The sequence below is a fragment of the Sus scrofa genome, chromosome 1, assembly GCF_054392235.1.
Source record: "Sus scrofa isolate SSC_HxYL_T2T_F1_AM1 chromosome 1, Sscrofa_HxYL_maternal_Yorkshire_Landrace_v2.0, whole genome shotgun sequence".
NCBI lineage: Eukaryota > Metazoa > Chordata > Mammalia > Artiodactyla > Suidae > Sus > Sus scrofa.
This window is the reverse complement of record NC_139383.1, coordinates 218,109,523-218,129,714: the sequence shown is the minus strand read 5'-3', so window position 1 is coordinate 218,129,714 and position 20,192 is coordinate 218,109,523. Positions and strand designations below refer to the sequence as shown.

The 20,192-nt window shown below is 39.5% G+C and overlaps 1 protein-coding gene and 1 long non-coding RNA gene across 2 annotated transcripts in view; one reads left to right on the top strand and one right to left on the bottom strand.

Moving 5' to 3' along the window:
• TTC39B (tetratricopeptide repeat domain 39B) overlaps positions 1–20,192 on the bottom strand; it is a 562,176-nt gene that overhangs the window by 151,213 nt on the left and 390,771 nt on the right. The window lies entirely within an intron of this gene.
• Positions 4,272–20,192, top strand: part of LOC102162768 (uncharacterized) — a 76,963-nt gene continuing 61,042 nt past the window's right edge. The window contains exon 1 of the long non-coding RNA XR_002335897.2: positions 4,272–4,485. This is a non-coding gene — a long non-coding RNA (uncharacterized LOC102162768). The remainder of the gene's footprint in view (positions 4,486–20,192) is intronic.

Genomic DNA, 20,192 nt, shown 5'->3' with positions numbered 1-20,192 from the left:
AATTAGCACATCTTCCTTGAAAAGTCTGGCAACAAGGATCCAGAGTATAAAACCCATAGCTGAGAATTTATCCTGTAGTTATTCTCACAAGTATATAAAACTAATGCACAGAGTTACTCACTGTGGCAATATCTGTGATAATATAAGCTTAACATCTAACTGTCCATCAGCAGAGGATTGATGGACAGTTAGATGTTAACTGATATTTCCAAATAAAATAAAATGCATAAAAATAAGGAACCTCTTTAAGGGTTGGTAAGGAATCATCTCCAACATATATTATTAAATATGCAAGGCACAAAACACTGCAAAACAGAGTTCATTGTTCTACAATATTCTTTCACCCTTCTTCCAAAATTTTTAGCCAGATACCTCCTCATCCATAACTGGCTGCCTTTCCAGTGTCCCTTGCAGCTGGGTGTGGCCATGTGATTGAGGTCTCCTTGATGAGGTGTGAGCAAAACTTTTACCTGGGAGCTTCCAAGACCCTTCCTTAGAGACAGGTGTCCTATGATCTTTGCCCTTTGCCTTCATTGGACACATCTTTCATTGGATATAATCCACGCTGATGCCCAGAGCATGGATTCTCTACTCTTGGTTCATGACTGAGCCAGAAGGAACCTGAATCCTTCTTGCTCCTTCTTGGAAATCCATTACTACCTACAACTTTGGGACCCTCATAGGACAGAGATGTTGGAGGGTACAAACTTGTAATAAGCAGTAAGTCCTAGAGATCTAATGCACAGTATAATGTATTTTGACAACAATATTACAGTATAATCATTAAACTTGCTAAGAGACTAGAACAATTTAGTTATTTCAACAACTAAAAAGAAATGATAATTATGTAACATGATAGAGATGCTTATTATCAATTGCTATAATGGCATTAACATTACAATGTATAAATTATGAAATTAACCTGTTGTATACCTTAAATTTACACAGTGTTACATGTCGAATATATTTCAAGTCAAATCAACTATAATTTTAAAAAAGAACAGAAACCTCAGTCATACAATTGTAACGAGAAGAACTCTACCCACAACAACAACAATAACAAAATACATTTCAAGTCAAAATAAACATAAAAAGGGAAGTTCTCTTGTGGCCCAGCTGGTTAAGGATCTGGTGTTGTCACTGCAACAGCTTGGGTCACTACTGTGGCACAGGTTCAATCTATGGCCTGGGAACTTCCACACACCCCAGGCACAACCAAAAAAAAAAAAACAAAAGTAGTAAAAAAATAAATAAACATAAATAGAAATTCCGTGGTGGCCCACCGGGCTAAGGATGTGGCATTTTCACTGTTGTAGCTCTGGTTACAGCTGCGGTGTGGTGTGGGCCCAAGATTTTCCATATGCCACAGACACAGACAAAAATACAAAAAATTAAAAAGCAAAATAAACATAACTAAAAATTTTAAATGTTAGGACCTTCTAATGTTGGAATGATAAAGATGAAGGTCACAAAAGCTCTTGCTTGACTAGCACTGGTGCCCTCTTGGTGGGACAGATCACAATGTTGATCCTTCCATCACAAGAGGCCTTTGAGGATAGTTTGGAGATTTCTGCAGGCGTGGAATCTAGCCTCCTCATCCTCAGTGTTTCTCAAAGGAAATGCTTCTTTGGGGGAGGGAGGAAGCAGGGAAGCGCTTCACTTTCCCAGGATTGCTGAAAATGTCTGAGGGTCCCGTTAAAGACAACCTACAGTTGCCATATCTATGAGGGCCTCACCTAATGGTGTCTGAGTAACACACACTTGCCCCTGACGTCAGAGGCCACACAACTCACCTCTAATGAACCCCTTCCTTCCTGCCAAGTCCCCAGCCAGCCTTCACCTAGACCTTCCCCAGAATAGGAAGACACCTATCCTGCCCTTAAGCTCCAGTGGATGGCTGTTAAGCTTTCTGAGTGGTTTTATTGAAAACTTTGTCTGAACAGAAGGCAAGGAGTAGCCCCCATTCATCTCTTATCTTTCCCCAGTAGAGTCGAAGGAGAACTTGAACTTGCCGAGGCCACGGCAATTCTCTCTCTTAGAATCATTGCAGCACTATTCACAATAGCCAGGACATGGAAACAACCGTCCATCAACGGATGATTGGATTTGGAAGATGTGGTATATATACACAATGGAATACTACTCAGCCATAAAAAAAGAATGACATAATGCCATTTGCAGCAACATGGATGGAACTAGAGAATCTCATACTGAGTGAAATGAGCCAGAAAGGCAAAGACAAATACCATATGATATCACTTATAACTAGAATCTAATGTCCAGTACAAATGAACATCTCCACAGAAAAGAAAATAATGGACTTGCAAAATAGACTTGTGGCTGCCTGATGGGAGAGGGAAGGAGTGGGAGGATTATAGATTTACAAGGAGATCCTGCTGAGTAGCATTGAGAACTATGTCTAGATACTCATGTTGCAACAGAACAAAGGGTGGGGGAAAAATGTAAATATAATGTATACATGTAAGGATAACTTGATCCCCATGCTGTACAGTGTGAAAATAAAATTTTAAAAAAATCAGCTTTGCTCTTATCATGCCAATGACCTCTAAGGAATTCTTGGCCTCCTCTTGCATCACCTGGAATTGGCTGAAAATCCAAGGTCACCAAACAGATTCGGGAACTCATTCTTTTTGCCTGTGCTCCTGAGATGGTCTAGTCCCCTCTTCACCTGTACGTGTGAAGGGGAGGATCCTTGGCACACAGTTTTTTATTTTAGGCCTTTGGGACTTGCAAAACCAAAGGGCAACAGGAAGTATCACATTCACCATCCTTTAGATACATATGACATATATACAGAGAATAATCTGGAGTGATACAGAAGAAACAGCCCTGTTTGTCTCCAGGGAGAGAAACGGACTGTTAGTCAACACAGGAGTAGCCAGAAGAATTTTCAGAATACACTAAAGAGATACCCTGCAAAAATGTCTCCGCTGTTTTTCCGGGAGATTGCCTCTTTGTTTTAAATACCCAAACATCTTAGAACATACATATTTCTCGATACATTTTTCAGCCAGCATTTACAAAAGAAAAAATTGTATTGACATTCCCTAATACTTTTCAGGAAAAGTCTTGAGTTGTAGTCCAGAAATAATTGGTAGAATATCAGAATCTCACTTGGATGGCTTTGAAAAGTGTACTAAGTATCAGTGCCAAGTTTCTGCCTCAAAGATGGTGCTGATCTAGAGTAGGGACCGCCTGCAAAACAGCTATTGTTTATGACCATATTAATTGGTGACAGGCAGCATTTTCCATCCTAACAAAATCATTTAAGAATGTTTTGATTGTATTTTAAGAAATTTAGGGTTGATATCTAATGTGTTATAATTTTTCTTATACTTACTAGAGGATTGTTTCATAATCCTGCCTAAAGAGCATAAGGCTCTCTGTAATTTTTATCTGATTTACAATTTACTAATGACTAGTCCCAGTTGGATGTTTGTTTGCAAATGATTGATAAGTTGCAAAAAATTTCTATCCAGAAGAAAATTTTTCCCCAAAGGTTAGCGTTTTATTGCCCTGAGGTGGTACACTAACCGATTTTGCATCTACTTATCAACCTCATTTTTATATTCATTCTCTCAATGGCTATAGATATGTTTTCCTCTTTGCTCCTTTGAACCAGTGTTATGTCCTACTGGTTTCCTTATTAATGCATTAAATAAACAGGTGTTTATGATATATTTGGACCAGAGTCTCGTTTTTGACGTTCTGAAAATTCTGAAATTATAATTCATACATTGGGTGAAGAAATTATAGAACCACAAGCATACCATCCCATTTATATAAAATAATGTGTGTGTGTGTGTGTGTGTATATATATATATATATATATACATATATATATATGAAAAAGAAAGAAATATTTGAAATAATTTTTACCAAAATAGTTAACATTGATGGTTTTGAAACTGAGGGTATTCATCCGTTAGATCCGATTAAATCTGGAACCTGCCTTCACTGATCAAAACTTGCTTATGTTCCTAGTAGCACAAAGCCTAGACAATAAGGTGTTTGCCTGAGTTTTTGGTTTGTTTTTGTTTTTTAGGAATTTGGAGTCAGCTGTGTCCGGTTCAAGCTCAAGCTGGCTAAAACTAGTTAGGACCAACCACCCTCCAACGAGGTGTGTGCCAGTGGTCTTTTGACGTCAGAAAGCCTAAAACTCCACCCTCTGAACAAGTGAACACACCATTTTCTAATCCCTTGTCTGATGAGGAAGCTTGTAGCGGTTACGCCTGCGCAGAACAATAATTACTGCACCTTTGTTTTATTTCCCCTTATGTTTACCTATGCTCCCCACGCCTCAGGCCAAGCTCCTTCTTTGTCCCATAAATACCTCCAATCCTCACCTTTGAGAAAGTTGATTTGAGACATGTTCATAGCTCGTATTTCCTCGCTTGGCTGCCTGGAGAAAAAACCCTTCGCTGCAAACTTCAGCATCTTAGCGTAGGGCTTGCTGCACATCAGGTAAATGGATCTGCTTCGCTAACTTTTTTTTTCTGAGTTGCTGGGATTTAGAGTGTTTTTCATTTCTTCTCAATATGTCCCTTTATTGCTTGTGTTACTTTCACTTTTAAAATTAGGGGGGAATATAATACAGTTTATTCTCAGTGTTCATGATAGTAATATTCTATAAAGTTGTACAAATACTGATTTAGCAATACTTCTAGAGGAAATACGGGGTTAGTTTCCTACCAGCTTCTGATTTGTCAACTGGTCAATATATGTACCCTTGGTTTATGTGTGTTTCTGCTCAAAGACATATTTATTTAATATATATTGTTGACTCACTAACAGTGAATTCATGACCAACAGCAGTATAACTTATGCCTAGAAAAGTATATCTATATTTGTATACACTTTGGCACTTTTTTTTTTTTTTTTGGTCTTTTTAGCCACATCCGAGGTACATGGAAGTTTCCAGATTAGGGGTCCAATCGGAGCTGTAGCTGCCAGCATACACCACAGCCACAGCAATGCAGGATCCGAGCCGCCTCTGCAGTCTACACCACAGCTCATGGCAATGCAGGATCCTTAACCCACTGAGCAAGGCCAGGGATTGAGCCGAATCCTCATGGATACTGGTTGGGTTCATTAACCACTGAGCCATGATGGAAACTCCTCACTTTAGCACTCTTCTTGCAGGCAAGTTTAAGCAATAGATTCACCAACAAAAAGCACAGAAAGAAAGAAAGAAAGAAAGAGAGAGAGAGAGAGAGAGAGAAAGAAAGGAGGGAAGGAAGGAAGGAAGGAAGGAAGGAAAGAAGCATGGCTCTAAATAGACTATGGAAAGGATGCTGGTTTTCAGCATGACAGTACAATGAGAGACCAGAGCATTGCCTCATTCAACCTCAGCTGGGAACGTAAGCATCAGATGACTCAAATTTTCCACTGCTTTGCATGTTATGATTTAGAACACATAACATTAAAGTTCTAAAATTATAATTTTAGAATGTCAGAAAATTAAAAACATGACTCTAATATAGACATATCATGAGCACACACTAAAAATCTATTTAAGTCATTAATAAGGGAATCAGCCAAAGAGTAATGCTGATTCAAAGGACTGTAGGAAAGACCTTGAAAGTGCCACAAGTATTGACACTAATGAATTTTAAGTAGGTGAATTCAAAATTCTGAATCCATAAATAATAAGCATTGACTATATAGCAGTTTTTACCATTTGAAACTGTAATACAGAAGAATTTAAAATCACCTAAGTTTTGCCTCAGCTGTTGGACTCTGAGCTTTAGAAGATAGGGATGATTTCTTATTCATAACTAAATACTCAACAGCTAGCTGAGTGCCTATAGTATTGCCTAATAAATAATCCTTTTCTCACCACCACCCACTTATCCAAATGATGAACTAGAGAATCTACAAAGATTTATCCTCAATCCTGTAAAGAAGTTTTCCTGTTTAGAAATCATCTGTCATTGTTTTCAGCCACCCAGCATCTAAAACTCTGTGTTAAGAGAACTCCTACCTGAGACAAAGTTAACCTCCCTCTTGAAAAGCTGAAAGTGCCAGACCTTCTTCTCCAGTCTCCCTTCTAGCTAGGATGCAAGTGATGACCAAGGGTCCACCAATCACAAGAGCCTAACTCAGGTGCTGAATTCGAAGCTTGTACAGGAACCAGCAGGTATCCTGCAGAATCCATAGGAATGTGCATAGGGACAGTGGAAACTGCTACAAGCCATTTCCAAGAGCAAGTGGAGCAATAATTCTAAGTGAAGGTGGTCAGTGGCCATCTCATGTCACTAACGTTGGAAACATGAGCTTCAGAGTCTGTGTAGAGTGGGACCCATGTTGCAGCATGATAATGGGCATTATTTCTGGTTGTGAAGTCTCTATGTTGGTTCTATGAGCTTGGTTCTGGAAAACAAGCAAGCTATCCTTCTAATAGCCTTTTAATGAATTCCTTTTCTACCTCAGTCAGCAAAAAATAGTTTCTGTTGCTTGTAGCTAAGAATCGTGACTCATACATATATATATGACACACGTATATATAACACATATATATTATACATATATAATTATGTATAATTATACATGTATGATTATCTTCCTAAGTAATAATTTGAATCTCAATTAGACAGCTTTAACAAAGAGCAAAAATTACAGCACATTAAGTAATACAGAGGGTTTATTGTTTTCTGACTAGCAATCAAGACTGGAAGGTGGTCCAGCAAGTTTGAGTGGTACAGATCCTAAAGGTCACTTAGGGGCACAGTTTCCCTCTATTTTATTTCTTCCTCATCCTCCAGGGGATTGCCCTAGTCCACACGGTCAAAGCTGGATGGTTTACTATCAAATCTACATTTCAGCCTGCGGCATGGGAGCAGAGGAAGTGGAGCGTACACAGTATCCTTCTAAGTACGTGACCTAGAAGTTTAGAAATCATTTCTCACATCTCATTAGCCATAACATAGTCACACACTACGTGAAAGTGAGAAATGTAATCTCTAGCTGGGCAGCTGTGTATAGAACAAAACTCAGAGAGTTGTATAACTAAAAGTGTAAAACTGAGAATTAATATGGGGGGGTGCAATTTGAAGTTTTGATTACATATTTATATTGCACAAATAACTGCTAACATTTATTGAGCATGTACAATGTACCAGGCACTTTACTTATATTATCTGATTCGTCCTATCTGGTAGGGTAGGATGTTTTTATTCTCACTTTACAGATAAAGGAGACTGAGGCTTGAAGAGATATGGCAGAGGATGAGGATTCCATCCCTATACACACTCTCCTTTTACAGGAAATCCGATTTTTACCTGGGGCACAAGTAAACAAAATAGAGATTGACATTTCTGAGACTTATTTTTTCCAACTATGACAACTTAAAAATAAGATGTAGCCAATGATAAGTAAACATAAGCATTGTATGGCTACTTCTAGATATTTCCTTAAAAGTGTTACTGGCCTTTACCTTTTCCCCTTTCTTCTTTCCATTTGCTGGAATGTAAATGTAAAGGCTGGAACTCAAGCAACTTCACTGTACTGTGAAGATACACACTCGGGATACTGGACTAGCAAAATAGAGAGAAATCAAGTCCCTAATGACCATATAACCACCAGTATTAGCTCCCTACTGCCTATACCTGAAACTCCTTTGTGTTAAAGAGAAATAAGGCTCTATCTATCTCATTTAAACCACTGTTAGTTGAGGATTTTCTGTTGTTTGGAGGTTAATGCTAACAAATTTAAGAGGTAATTTTGCCCCGAATCATTTAGCTGGTGATAAAACTGGAAATGAAACATAGCGTCAGAGTCATTGGTCACAGCACTCTGTGCAGTAGGCTTTACAGCCTCAGTGCCACCCTATACTAAATCCAGAAAGATCTGGGAGAAGACCATTTCCCTCTCAGAATTTGCTAAGAACAGTGTTTTCTGTATTTAGGCTTCTGGAAATCTTATTTATCTCGGGGAAGAGAAGAGAACATTAAGCTTTTCTCCTCTCACTTTCCCAAACTTCCACCCTCTAAGATTTTTTTCACTTTTTTTTTTCCCACGTAAAATAAAAGTAACGTTAGTATACACTTTCTGAATAGTCAGACTTCAAACTAACAGGCAACTTTTTCACTCCAGAGCCAACAAGGATTCACAGACATTTATTTATTAGTTTTTATTTCTTTATTTTAGATATTTATTAATTTTCATTTATTTATTAAACTATGAACAGTTTAATATGAAACTATGAAACTAACTATGAAATGTTGATGAAGTAAAGGAAAAATATACATTTGGGCTAATTTTTTCCTCTACTCTTACTCTGTCTTCTTTGATAAGTTTTTTGTTTCTAACTTAAGTATATCTAGACCTGAAATGGGCTTAGCATACAATCAAGTTAAATTTGTGTTTTTCAGTGATTCTCACTCTATCTTCCTGGTCATTTTTAAAATCAACATAAAAACAAAGCAAAATTAGAAGACAAGAAACATGATTCCCAGTTGTGGAAACTAAAACTAGATTTTTTATTTTTTTAAGCAGAAAACAGGTTTTAGTGAAATTTTATCTGCTTTCTGTACTCTATAAAATAGATAGACACCGTCTTTCAGATTCCTGTAGTATAAAATGGAACTAAAAATACCTGATCTTTGCCTGCTTCCTTAAATAGAAAACTTGAACTAGGCTCTTATCATATAAAATTCTTTCACCAAGTATCTTCGACCTGATCTTGAATGGAAGAATATAAAATTTTATACTAGAGAGCTTGGCTCTGCTATAATCTCCTTTCTATGAATTTTTAGTGCATTTTGCAGCCAGTGGAGGGAAGGTAGATAGGAATTATTTTTGAAACATCTGCTATATCAGATTATTTTAAAAAATGAAAACTGCCTTATCTGCTAAGCCTGATTTCCCCAGGCAAAATGGAAAGCCCTGAGAATTTTTCTTTTCTGATTTCTCTTCCCCACCACAGAGCAGTTCCTTTGTTTTGACATTCTGTCATGTCTTTTAGGACCCATGCCCACACTCCTCTCCAAACTCTGGGCTTCTCTTCACCATGGCTTACTCCATGCTTGTTTATTCAGCAAACGTCTGTTATAGCCTACTATGAAGCAAGACACCATGCTGGACCTGTCGGTGTAAAAATGTCTAAAATAAGGGGCTTGGATACAATTTGGACAATTTACTCAGTAGTGACTGGTAATAAAAATGGCATATGCACAGCAGATCCATGTTTTCTGAGCCTGAAGCTTGCAAAGATTTGGGAGCCCTCTTTAAACCAAGGAGGAATTGGGCTTACAAAATTGGGAATACAAAATTAAGCATGAAAATGAGTATTTATTTAGAATAAGAAAGTCAATCACTTTTAGACACCAGAGGCTTGGAGATTGAGATCCCTTTCTTTTAACATCTCTTTGGCAATTTATCAGAAATGCTTTCGTGGAAATGCTTCCTGGTTGCCATCTGGCCTCCCCTCCACACCCTGTATTTAGAAACATCCCGTAACTCTCAGCACCTCCCAGCACCAGCAGCAGCTTGAGCAAGTGAGGGACCCAAAGGTTTAAATCTCATTAGTTTCATAGTGTTAACGTTAATCTGCCTCTGGGAACGCTTGGTGAATTCTCTACAAGTAGGTTAAAAGTACCAAGGGAGCTTGGGGAGGACATGGCTTTGCTTTAGCCGGGGAAGACTTCCCAGAGAAGTTAATGGTTAAGGAAAGTCAGTAAAGGAATTCTGGGAGTTCCTGTTGTGGCTCAGCAGTGATGAACCTGACTAGTATCCATGAGCATATGGGTTCAATCCTCGGCTTCACTCTGTGGGTTAAGGATCCAGCTTTGCTGTGAGCTGTAATGTAGGTCACAGATGTGGCTGGGATCTGGCGTTCCTGTGGGTGTGATGTAAGCCTCAGCTGAAGCTTCAATTCGACCCCTGGCCGGGAAACCTCCATATGCCACAGATGTGATCCTAAAAAGAGAAGTAAGTAAGTAAGTAAGTAAGTAAGTAAATAAATAAATAAATAAATAAATAAAGGAGTTCCTGTCATGGCAGGGCAGGTTAGAAACGCAACATAGTGTCCATGAGGATGTGGATTCAATCCCTGGCCTCACTCAGTGGGTTAAAAATCTGGCATTGCCACAAGCTGCGGTGTAGGTCACAGATGCAGCTCAGATCCAGTGTTTCTGTGGCTATGGCATAGGCCTGCAGCTGCAGGTCCAATTCAACCCCTAGCCCAGGAACTTCCATTTGCCACCACGGTGGCCCTAAAAAGAAAAAGAAAGGTCAATAAAGAAAAGGGTTAAAAAAAATGGAAGAGGAACAGGAATTTCTATCCAGCTGAAAATTTTGGAGTTTACATTGTCTCTTCATTCCTATTCTGAAACACTCTCTTGTTATCTTCCTCCTGCTTTTGTCTTAACTGTGATGTTAAAGATGGCACATTCTTTTTATGTTTTAGATTGACTGGTTTCTAATTGTTTTAGTTGAATTCCCAATCTTAAAGTCCAAGAGATTAAAACTGAACACCAGAGCTTATTAATATCTAGGTTGGAAAAAATATGTCTAATGGAAAAAAAAAAGTCCTAATTAGGTCGTGCTTTAACCAACAGAGACAAACACTTTCTCATAAAAGGGAATTTGTTCTTGGCCAAGTCCTGGTTCTCATGGAGACAGAGGTCTGAGACTCACTGTTAGGTGTTTCCTGCTCCTTAGGATTCCTTATGCTTGATTCTTTTTCTTCCCTGGAAACTATAAGATCCTATAACTCCCCTGACTCCACCCCACAAGTTGTCCTGACCCTTTTCTCATGTCATGCTGTTTCACTCTGGATGATCTTACTCACCACCCAGGCAAACTGCCATGTAAGTGTAGAATTCACAAATCAGCATCTCCACACTAGGTCTAAATCTGTGTTTTGCCTGCTAGCCTAACATCCCCTCCCATATTTCACTTAGCATGTCAAACCCCTCCCAAACTGCTTGAAAACTCAGTCATCGTTGACTCATTTCTGCCCACAATCATTCATTTAATCTATCACCAAGTCCTGTCATTCCACCTTGGTAATGCCTCTTCTCTCCATCCACCCAGGATCTGAGTAGCAGCATCTCATCATTTCTCACTTGAATTTCTGGTTGATCTTGCTGAGTCCACTTCCTTAGCTAATCAATGGACCCTTCATATCAGGGAGAGAGTATGGCACAGAGTAAGCAGCCAGTTTCCCACGTGGGTTCCAACAGAACCTTATCTCCCTTGATTTGTGACTCCTAGCAAGTCTCTTAATCCAACTGAACCTCAATTTCTTCATGTAGGAAATGGAGGCAATTATAAGTCATAAAGACACTGTAAGGAGCATATACAATAATATATAAAATTCCTTATACATGGGAATACTTAACACATGTACCCTGTTATTATCATAATCTTTTTCTTTTTTTTTTCTTTTTGGCCTCGGCATGCAGTGACTTGATATGTGATCTCAGTTCCCAGACCAGGGACTGAACCAAGGCTGCAATGGTGAAAATGCCAAAAATCCTAACCTCTAAACCACCAAGGAACTCCCTATCATAATTCTTATCAGAGTTGTTATCTAAAAATACAAGCTTGGGGGTGTTCCCGTGGTTAACAAATCTGACTAGGAACCATGAGGTTGTGGGTTCAATCCCTGGCCTCACTCAGTGAGTTAAGGATCCGGCATTTCCGTGAGCTGTGGTGTAGGTCATAGACACAGCTTGGATCTGGTGTTGCTGTGGCTCTGGCTTAGGCGGGCAGCTACAGCTCCAATTAGCCCCCTAGCCTGGGAACCTCCATATGCCACAGGTGTGGCTCTAGAAAAGGCAAAAAGACCAAAAAAAAAAAAAGGAAAGAAAGAAAAGAAATAGAAGCTTGGGGAATTCCTATAGTGACTCAGCTGTAATGAACCTGACTAGTATCTATGAGGACATAGGTTCAATCCCTGACCTTGCTGAGTGGGTTAAGGATCTGGCATTGCCAAGAGCTGTGGTGTAGGTCACAGATGCAGCTCAGATCCTGGGCTGCTGTGGCTCTCATAGGCCAGCAGCTGTAGCTCTGATTCCCCTAGCATGAGAACTTCCATATGCTGCAGGTGTGGCCATAAAAAGACAATAAATAAATACATACATACATACAAGCTTGGTCACATGTTAGACATTACTAGTGCCACTATATCCTGTTCTTTTCTCCTTTGGGGCCATACAATGAGTTATAACAAATATAGAAGATTGGTTATGAGATTTTCCTCTTGCATTTGATGACCAAGGGAGCCATATTACCCAGATGGTTCTTTTACAAAGTGGTGAAAGCTCCATTAGCCTGTGTCCAGCTAAGTGACCACAGAGCAGAGCCCAACACCACTTTGAAATGGACACAGAGTGTGAGCAACTCAGATTTAGGGGATTTTGAGGTTGTTATTATCACAGTAGAGCCTAGCTGTTCTATCCTGAGTGAATGAGGATAATTCATTTCCTACTGCTCAAACCTGATTTGCCTTAATACCTAAAGCTTTAAGCTTTCCTGAAATAGATGAACCAGCAAACACCAAAAGTTCTCCTTAGGTAGGATGAAAAAAATGTCTGTATTTTTTATTTTTCAAAGTTATAATGTCTGTGTACATTTGCTTGAAAGTTATTTTTTTTTTCAAAAAATACAATTGAAGGAGTTCCCACTGTGGTGCAGTGGGTTAAGAACCCAACTGCAGAGGCTCAGGTTGCTGCAGACGTGTGTTGAGTTAAAGGATCTGGTGTTGCCACAGCTGTTGCTCCGATACAGTCCCTGGCCTGGAAAATTCCATATGCCATGGGCGTGCCCATAAATATACACATACACAAAGATGAGGCTGGCTTAAGCAAAATAGAAAATTTATTAACTTATATATCTTTAAAGTCCAAGAGTAGAGCAAGCACTGGGCATTCTAGATACAGAGGCATAAGCTAAATACCAGAGATTCAGTCTTGCTCTTTCCATAACTCAGCTCGTGTGTGTGTGTGTGTGTGTGTGTGTGTGAGATAATAGTTTTTCTGGTAAAGTATCCTCTTTTGGGGGGTGGGGGGGAAACGGCTGTCAGGATTACACTGTTTTCTGTTAGCAACCTCAATCCAAAGAGTAATTCTCTCTCCCAGTGGTTCTGGCAAAAGTCCTGGCATTCACTTTAATTGGGGCAAATTGAGTCACGTACCCACCCACAGAACCACTCAGTGACCAGAGGAATACAATATGATGGGCTGCTCTAAGTCACTTGCTAATTCTGGGGAGACACATGGACAACAACAGGGGAGTAGAAGGTCCCCAGGGAAAATCAGGTTACTGCTGCCAAAAGCAGGGTGGAGGAACACAGAGTAAGTAGGTAAAAAGACGTCATGTTCACAAAATACGTGACCAGTTAAAGAACTTTATAAAGGAGCCCCAGTGATGAGATTGAAAACCATCCATGTCTGCCTTACCATGAAAGGATCGTCTTCCTTCTGAGAACATTGTAAGGTTCAAAATTGTAATCTTTCTGCTATTTACCACTCCCATTACCCACCATGTGTTTGTGGCTTCTACAATTAGTCAAGCTTTGTGATTTTAGATTACTTTTACATTATTCATATTAGCAAATGTGAAATCTAAAAGGAAAAATGTGTCATAATATAAATGGTTTTCTTTCCTGTTGTTGGGTTGGGGCTGTGTGTGTGTGAGTGTGTTTGTGTACATGCACAGGAATGTGCATGTTTATATTTTCTTTTGTTGTTTTGCCTCAAAGTATCAAAGCCCTGGAGTTTATCTTCCAAGACGAGATGAGACTCTCACATCAGCCATTTTACCCTCCATATCTCTTTTCCCACGTGGGCCATTTCCTGTTTCCCAAGGGTTTCTGGCTTCAGCAACAGGAGTGAAGCAGGAACAGCACAAAGTGCTGTGTAGAGAGGATCAACCACTGCAGATTTAATCTGCTTCTTACTGTGATGGGGCCTTGGAAGAACTGAAATGGGGCACTGATCTTTGACGCCTCCACAGCTTGTGAAAGGTAGAGGAATTTGTCAATGATACCATCCCCCTCACTGAGTTGTGTGAGCTCTGAGGGCTTAGAAGGGATTTTACTGATGTTTGCCTCCACAGCAGCTAGTGTGAGAGTTTAGGGGATGATGGACGTTGCCCCTAAGTCATTCAGAGTCTAGCAGACACGTTAAACTGGTATATGAATAACCCCAATACAGCACAGAGTATAAACTAAGACAAAAGGACTTTGAGATTTCAAAAAAAGGAAGCAATTTTCTCCAGCTGAACAGACAAGAATCTTCACTAAGGAAGTTTTTTTAAGATTAGTAGTGGAAGGAGGGGCAAAGCTGGGGGCAGGAAATGCCAGGCAGAGGAACCACTAGAAAAGAAAAAAAAAAAAAAAAAAAAAGATGGCATTTTTTATCTTGATCACTAGCATCAGAAGAGAAGAGAACATTCTTGGTTTGGAAAAATGCTTTGGTATACTACTAGAATTAAGGGTGAGATTATCAAGTTCACGGGTTGCTACATGGTAGGAGAAAATATCATGATTTTCACCTTGTACTGGGTGAGGCAGAGGAAGGCCGCTAATACACAGTCAGGTTGGGGGACCAATGCCCTGAGCTGTGCATCCTTCCATACAGAATGCACTAATCATTTGGGGGAAAGGCAGGGAGCTCAGAAGGGCTCTAATGCTGGGGTCGCTTAAGTATGTCATGGAAGACAGCCTGAAAAAATAAGTTGGGACCATATCATAAAATTCAGAATGCTGCAATATGGAATTTGGAGTTTAATCTAATTGATACCAGTCGTCTCAGACTGTGGCTCTTCTCAGTAATGTCCCCACTGTCCCTCTTCTTTTTTCATAAGAGAGATCCTATATATGCTTTACCCAGTATCCTTCAATGGTAATATTTTGTAAAACTCTAATATAAAATCACATCCAGTATATCAGCATTGATACAAATGGCCAATCCTATTTGGATTTTCCTAATTTTGTTTGTCCTCATTTGTGCGTGTGTGTTTTTTTCTATACAGTTTTATCACATTTAGTTATATGGAACTACTACCACAGTTAAGAAATTGAAGAGTATCAGCATTTCAAAGATAGCTCCTATTATCTTCTGTAAATACACCCATCTCCCTGCCATGTCACATCACCCCCAACCCTCATCCCTAACCCCTGGCAACCAATTGTATGTCCTCCATTTCTAAAATTTTGTCATTTCAAAATATTCTATAAGTGGGATTCTGTAGTATGTAATTTTGGAGGATTACCTTTTTCCACTCAGCATGATTTCCTCATGATTCATCTAAGCTCTTACATGTGTCAATCCATTCTTCTTTTGTTGCTAAATGGTATTCTGTGAAATATATACACTATAACATGTTTAACCAGTCACCCACTGAAGGACATTTGGGTTGTTTCCAGCTTTGTCTGTGACAGATAAAGCTGTTAAGATCATTTGTGTGAACATAAGTTATCATTTCTCTAGGTTAAATGCTCAAGAGTGCAATCTCTGAGTCATATGTGATTGGATGTTGAGTTTTATAAGAAATGACAGCTGTGCCATTTTACACTTCCAGTAACAATGGGTATGAATGATGCCATCTCTTCACACCCTCTCCAGTGTATGAGGTGGTCCTCATTTTTAATGTTAGCCATTGTGACAGATGTGTAGTCATAGCTCGTTGTAGTTTGTATTTGCATTCCCCTGATGGCTAATGATGTTGAGTATCTTTTCATGGGCCTATTTGCCCTCATACAGCCTGTGTGGTGAAATGTTTGTTCATGCTTTTGCCCATCTTCTAATCAAGTTGTTTGTATATTTACTCTTGGGTTCCTAGGGTATTCTAGATATTTATTCTTTGTTGGATATGTGGTTTGCAAGTGGTTTTTCCCATTCTGTAACTTGTCTTTTCACTCTCTTTTCATGTGCTTTCACAGAATAAAATTTTGTTTTGATGAGTTCGGTGGTTTAGTGTTTCCTTTCATGGATCATCTGGGAAAACTCTACCTAGTCCTAGATCCTAAAGAGTTTTTTTTAATTTTTTTTCAAAGAGTTTTATAGTTTTACATTTTACATTTGAATTCATGACCCATTTTGAGTTACTTTTTGTGTTTTATTAAATTTTGCATAGATGGAGTTTTTTTGTTTGTTTTGTTTTTTGCTTGTTTGTTCAGGACCGCACCCACCGCATATGGAAGTTCCCAGGCTAGGGGTCGAATTGGAGCTACAGCTTCTGGCCTACACCACAGCTCATGGCAGTACCAGATGCCCAACCCACTGTGTGAGGCCAGGGATCTAACCTGTATCCTCATGGATACTAGTTGGTTTCATTTCCACTGCACCGCAATGAGAACTGCTTAGATGAAGTTTAATTTTCTCACTAAGGTGTCCAGTAACTTCAGCCCCATTTGCTGAGAAGTCTGTCCTTCTTCTATTGAATTGCTTTTGCACCTTTGTCCAAAGTCAGTTGGGCATGTTTTTGTGGTCTGTCTGGATTCTCTGTTTTGTTCCATTGATCTGTGTGTCATTGCCTCTACCAGTAACTTATTGTCTCAGTCACTGCATATATAAAATCAGCCTTAGTATCAGGTAGAGTGATTCCTTCTATTCTTCTTTGTCAAGAATGTTTTAGCTATTTGGGGACCTATGCTTGAATTTTGGAATAACCTTACCTCTATTTCCAAAAAGGTTGGTAGGGTTTTGATAGGAATTGTGTTGAACCCATAGATCAATTTGGGGAGAGTTGACATTTTTGCCAAGATGACTCTTCCAATCCATAGCACAGCATGTGTCTCTATTTAGGTCTTCGATTTTTTTTTAATCAGTATTTTTGAAGTTTTCAGCATATAGATTTTGTCCATGTTTTATTAAGTGTATACATCAATATTTCATTTTCTTTAGAGCACCAGTAAATGATCTTGCATTTTAAAATTTCAATTTTTGCATGTTCATTGTTAGTATATAGAAATGCTACTGAATTTTTAAACTTTTTTGGAATATAGTTGACTTAAAATGTTGTGTCAAAGGAGGCAAGATGGCAGAAGAGTAGGGGGATGAGCTTGCCCTCTCCCACAAACACAACAACAAAAAAAACACATCTACATGTTAAACAACTCGCACAGAACAGCAACTAAATGCTGGAAGAGGAACTTAAACCTCCAATAACAGCAAGAATCTCATGATATAACTGGGTAAAACAAGAGAAAAGAGGAGAGTGAGAGTTGGGAATCAGGACCCAACTGGCACTCCTGAAAGGAAACTGTGAAGGAGAAAGGGAACCCACACCCTGGAAAGTCACCTAATCGACAGAAATATCAACCAAGTTGGAGGGATCTCCAGAGGCCGAGAAGAGCGCAGCAGTAGGTCTGAGATCTGAAAAGCAGAGTGAGAGCCAAATAGATCATCTCAACTACTGGCACAGTCACCAAAAAACGAGACGCTTGGGTGGGGGCTGGGCACCAAGACCTTGGCTCAGGAGGTTAGTCCCCAGGAGCGGACTGGGGTTGGTGGTGTGGAGACAGCCTGAGGGACTAGGAAGTGGTGCATTGTGGGTGGTGGGAGCAATATGCTAAGGGCTGGGGAGTGGAAAGCCACAACAGAGGGAATCTGGGAGAAGATCTGGACCCGCAGAAGAGACAAGGCGCCAGTGTTGGGGAGGAGAGAGGAGAGGGGGTGGGCCACCATAGAATACTCCTTGAGCCCCAGCAAGCACTCTTGCTGCCAACTAGCAGAGAGCAGTGCTTCCCAGTGCATCCCCCCTCCCCTACCCCATGTGCGCCTGACCTGAGGCCGCCTGCCATCCCGGAAGGCTGGCCTTACCACTCATGGGAAGCCAACCACCTCCAGGGCTTTCCCTGGCCTGGTCTGCCTACCCTCTAGAGGGGCTACACTCCAGTGGAGCAGCACTCAGCACCACTGGTCCCCCTGGAAGAGCTCTGAGGCCCAGAAGCACCAGGGCAAGCTCTGCCTGGCCACGGGAAGTCTGCCTCCATACCTTGCGGACCTGCCAGTCCCGCCTGCCCTCAGGAAGTCCTCCTTTGCTTCAGAGTGACCCTGCTAGCCCCGTCCACCCTCCAGAAACACCCCGCTGCATCAAAGACCACCAGCCAACACTGCCATCCCTTGGGAAACACTCTACAGCAGTGCCAGGGCAACCCTACCCGGCCACGGGGCGTGCACCTCCACCACGAAAAAGAAAATAACGTGCAAGATGAAGAAGCTCAGAAACCATTCCCAGTTAAACCAACAGGAGAACTCACCTAAAGTAGTCAACAGTGAAACAGACCCCTGCAGTCTGACAGACTTGGAGTTCAAAAGGGAAATAGTGAAAATACTGAAGGAATTAAGATATGAACAATAATGCAGACGCCCTCAGAAAGGAACTAGAAATATAAGGAGGAGCCAAGAAAAACTAGAAAATTTATTTGCAAAGATACAAACTGAGCTAAGGGCAGTAAAAACCAGAATGAATAATGCAGAAGAACAAATTAATGACGTGGAAGATAGAATAATGGAAATCACCCAAACAGGACAGCAGACAGAAAACCAAATGAAAAAAACATGAAAGCAATATATAATATAAAGTGGGCCAATCTACTCATAATAGGAATTCCAGAAGGAGTAGAAAAAGATAAGGGGATTGAAAATATATTTGAAGAAATTATTGCTGGAAACTTCCCAAATCTAAAGGATACTAATTTCAAGATACAGGAAGCACAGAGGGCTCCAAATAAGTTGCACCCAAATAGACTCACACCAAGACACATTATAATAAAAATAGCAGAAGTTACTGATAAAGAGAGGATCCTAAAGACAGCAAGAGAAAAGTAAAGTGTCACTTATAAGGGAACCCCATAAGGCTCTCAGCTGATTTCCCTACAGAAACTCTACAGGCCAGGAGGGAATGGCAAGAGATATTTAAAGCACTGAAAGGAAAAAATATGCAACCTAGAATACTCTATCCAGCAAGAATATCATTTAAGACAGAAGGGGAAATAAAAATTTTTTCCAACAAACAAAAACTAAAAGAATACAGCAATACAAAACCCATTCTAAAAGAAATATTGAAAGGGCTTCTCTAAATTAAAAAAAAAAAAAAAAAAAAGGAAGAACTACGACAGAGGAAACCGCAATTAGAGAGCAGTCACTCAAATAAGCCAGCATACAGATCTAATCATGAAGATGTTTAAAACAAAATAAAATTAAAAAGAAAAAAAGAGACATCAAAATCATAAAATGTGGGCAAGGGAAGTAAGGAAATAAATAGATTCTTTTTTAATTTTCTTTTTTTTTAATTTTAGTATGGTAATGAAGTGTTTGAACCTATAGGACTATCAGGCTAAAACAGTTATAGGAAGGGGTTAACATACTTAAAAAACAGGACAAGCACAAATCAAAACCAAACATTACATTCACAAAAAAGAAAAAGAAAAATACTCAAGCAGAAAATAATTGGAGACCATCCAACCAAAAAAAGAAAGGAAGAATGGGTAATCATAGAATCAACTGGAAAACGAAGTTTAAAATGGCAATAAATAATCATCTATCAATTATCACCTTAAATATCAATGGACTGAATGTTCCAATCAAAAGACACAGAGTGGCTGATTGGATAAAAAGCAAAAACCTTCAATCTGCTGCCTACAAGAAACTCACCTTAGGACAAAGGACACATATAGATTGAAAGTGAAGGGGTGGGAAAAAATATTTCATGCCAATGGACATGACAGGAAAGCAGGAGTAGCAACACTCATATCAGATAAAATAGACTTTAAAACGAAGGCCATAAAGAAAGGCAAAGAAGGACACTATTTAATAATTAAAGGATCCATTCAAGAAAAGGCTATTACTATCATCAACATATGTGGGCAGAGTAGAAAAATCTCATAAATCATAGGACAGCAAGTAGAATACTTGGAATTGCCTCAGTTGTAGGGCAAAATTAGTTCTTGACCAAATGCTGCTCTGATCCTGCTTATGAGGCTTAAAAGTAAGACCCAGAAGTATACCAATATTTCCAAGTAACCTGTGTCTCAGAACAAAACTCAACAATATTTATAAGAAATACTGTAAATATGTTTATATTATAAATAAATATGTGAAATATATTTAATAATATATCCTGTCTTCAAGAGATGCAAAATGTCTGTGATGTACATAAGTCAAATCATTAGACTAGACAACTATGCAGTGCTCACACTGATATCTTAGTAAAGC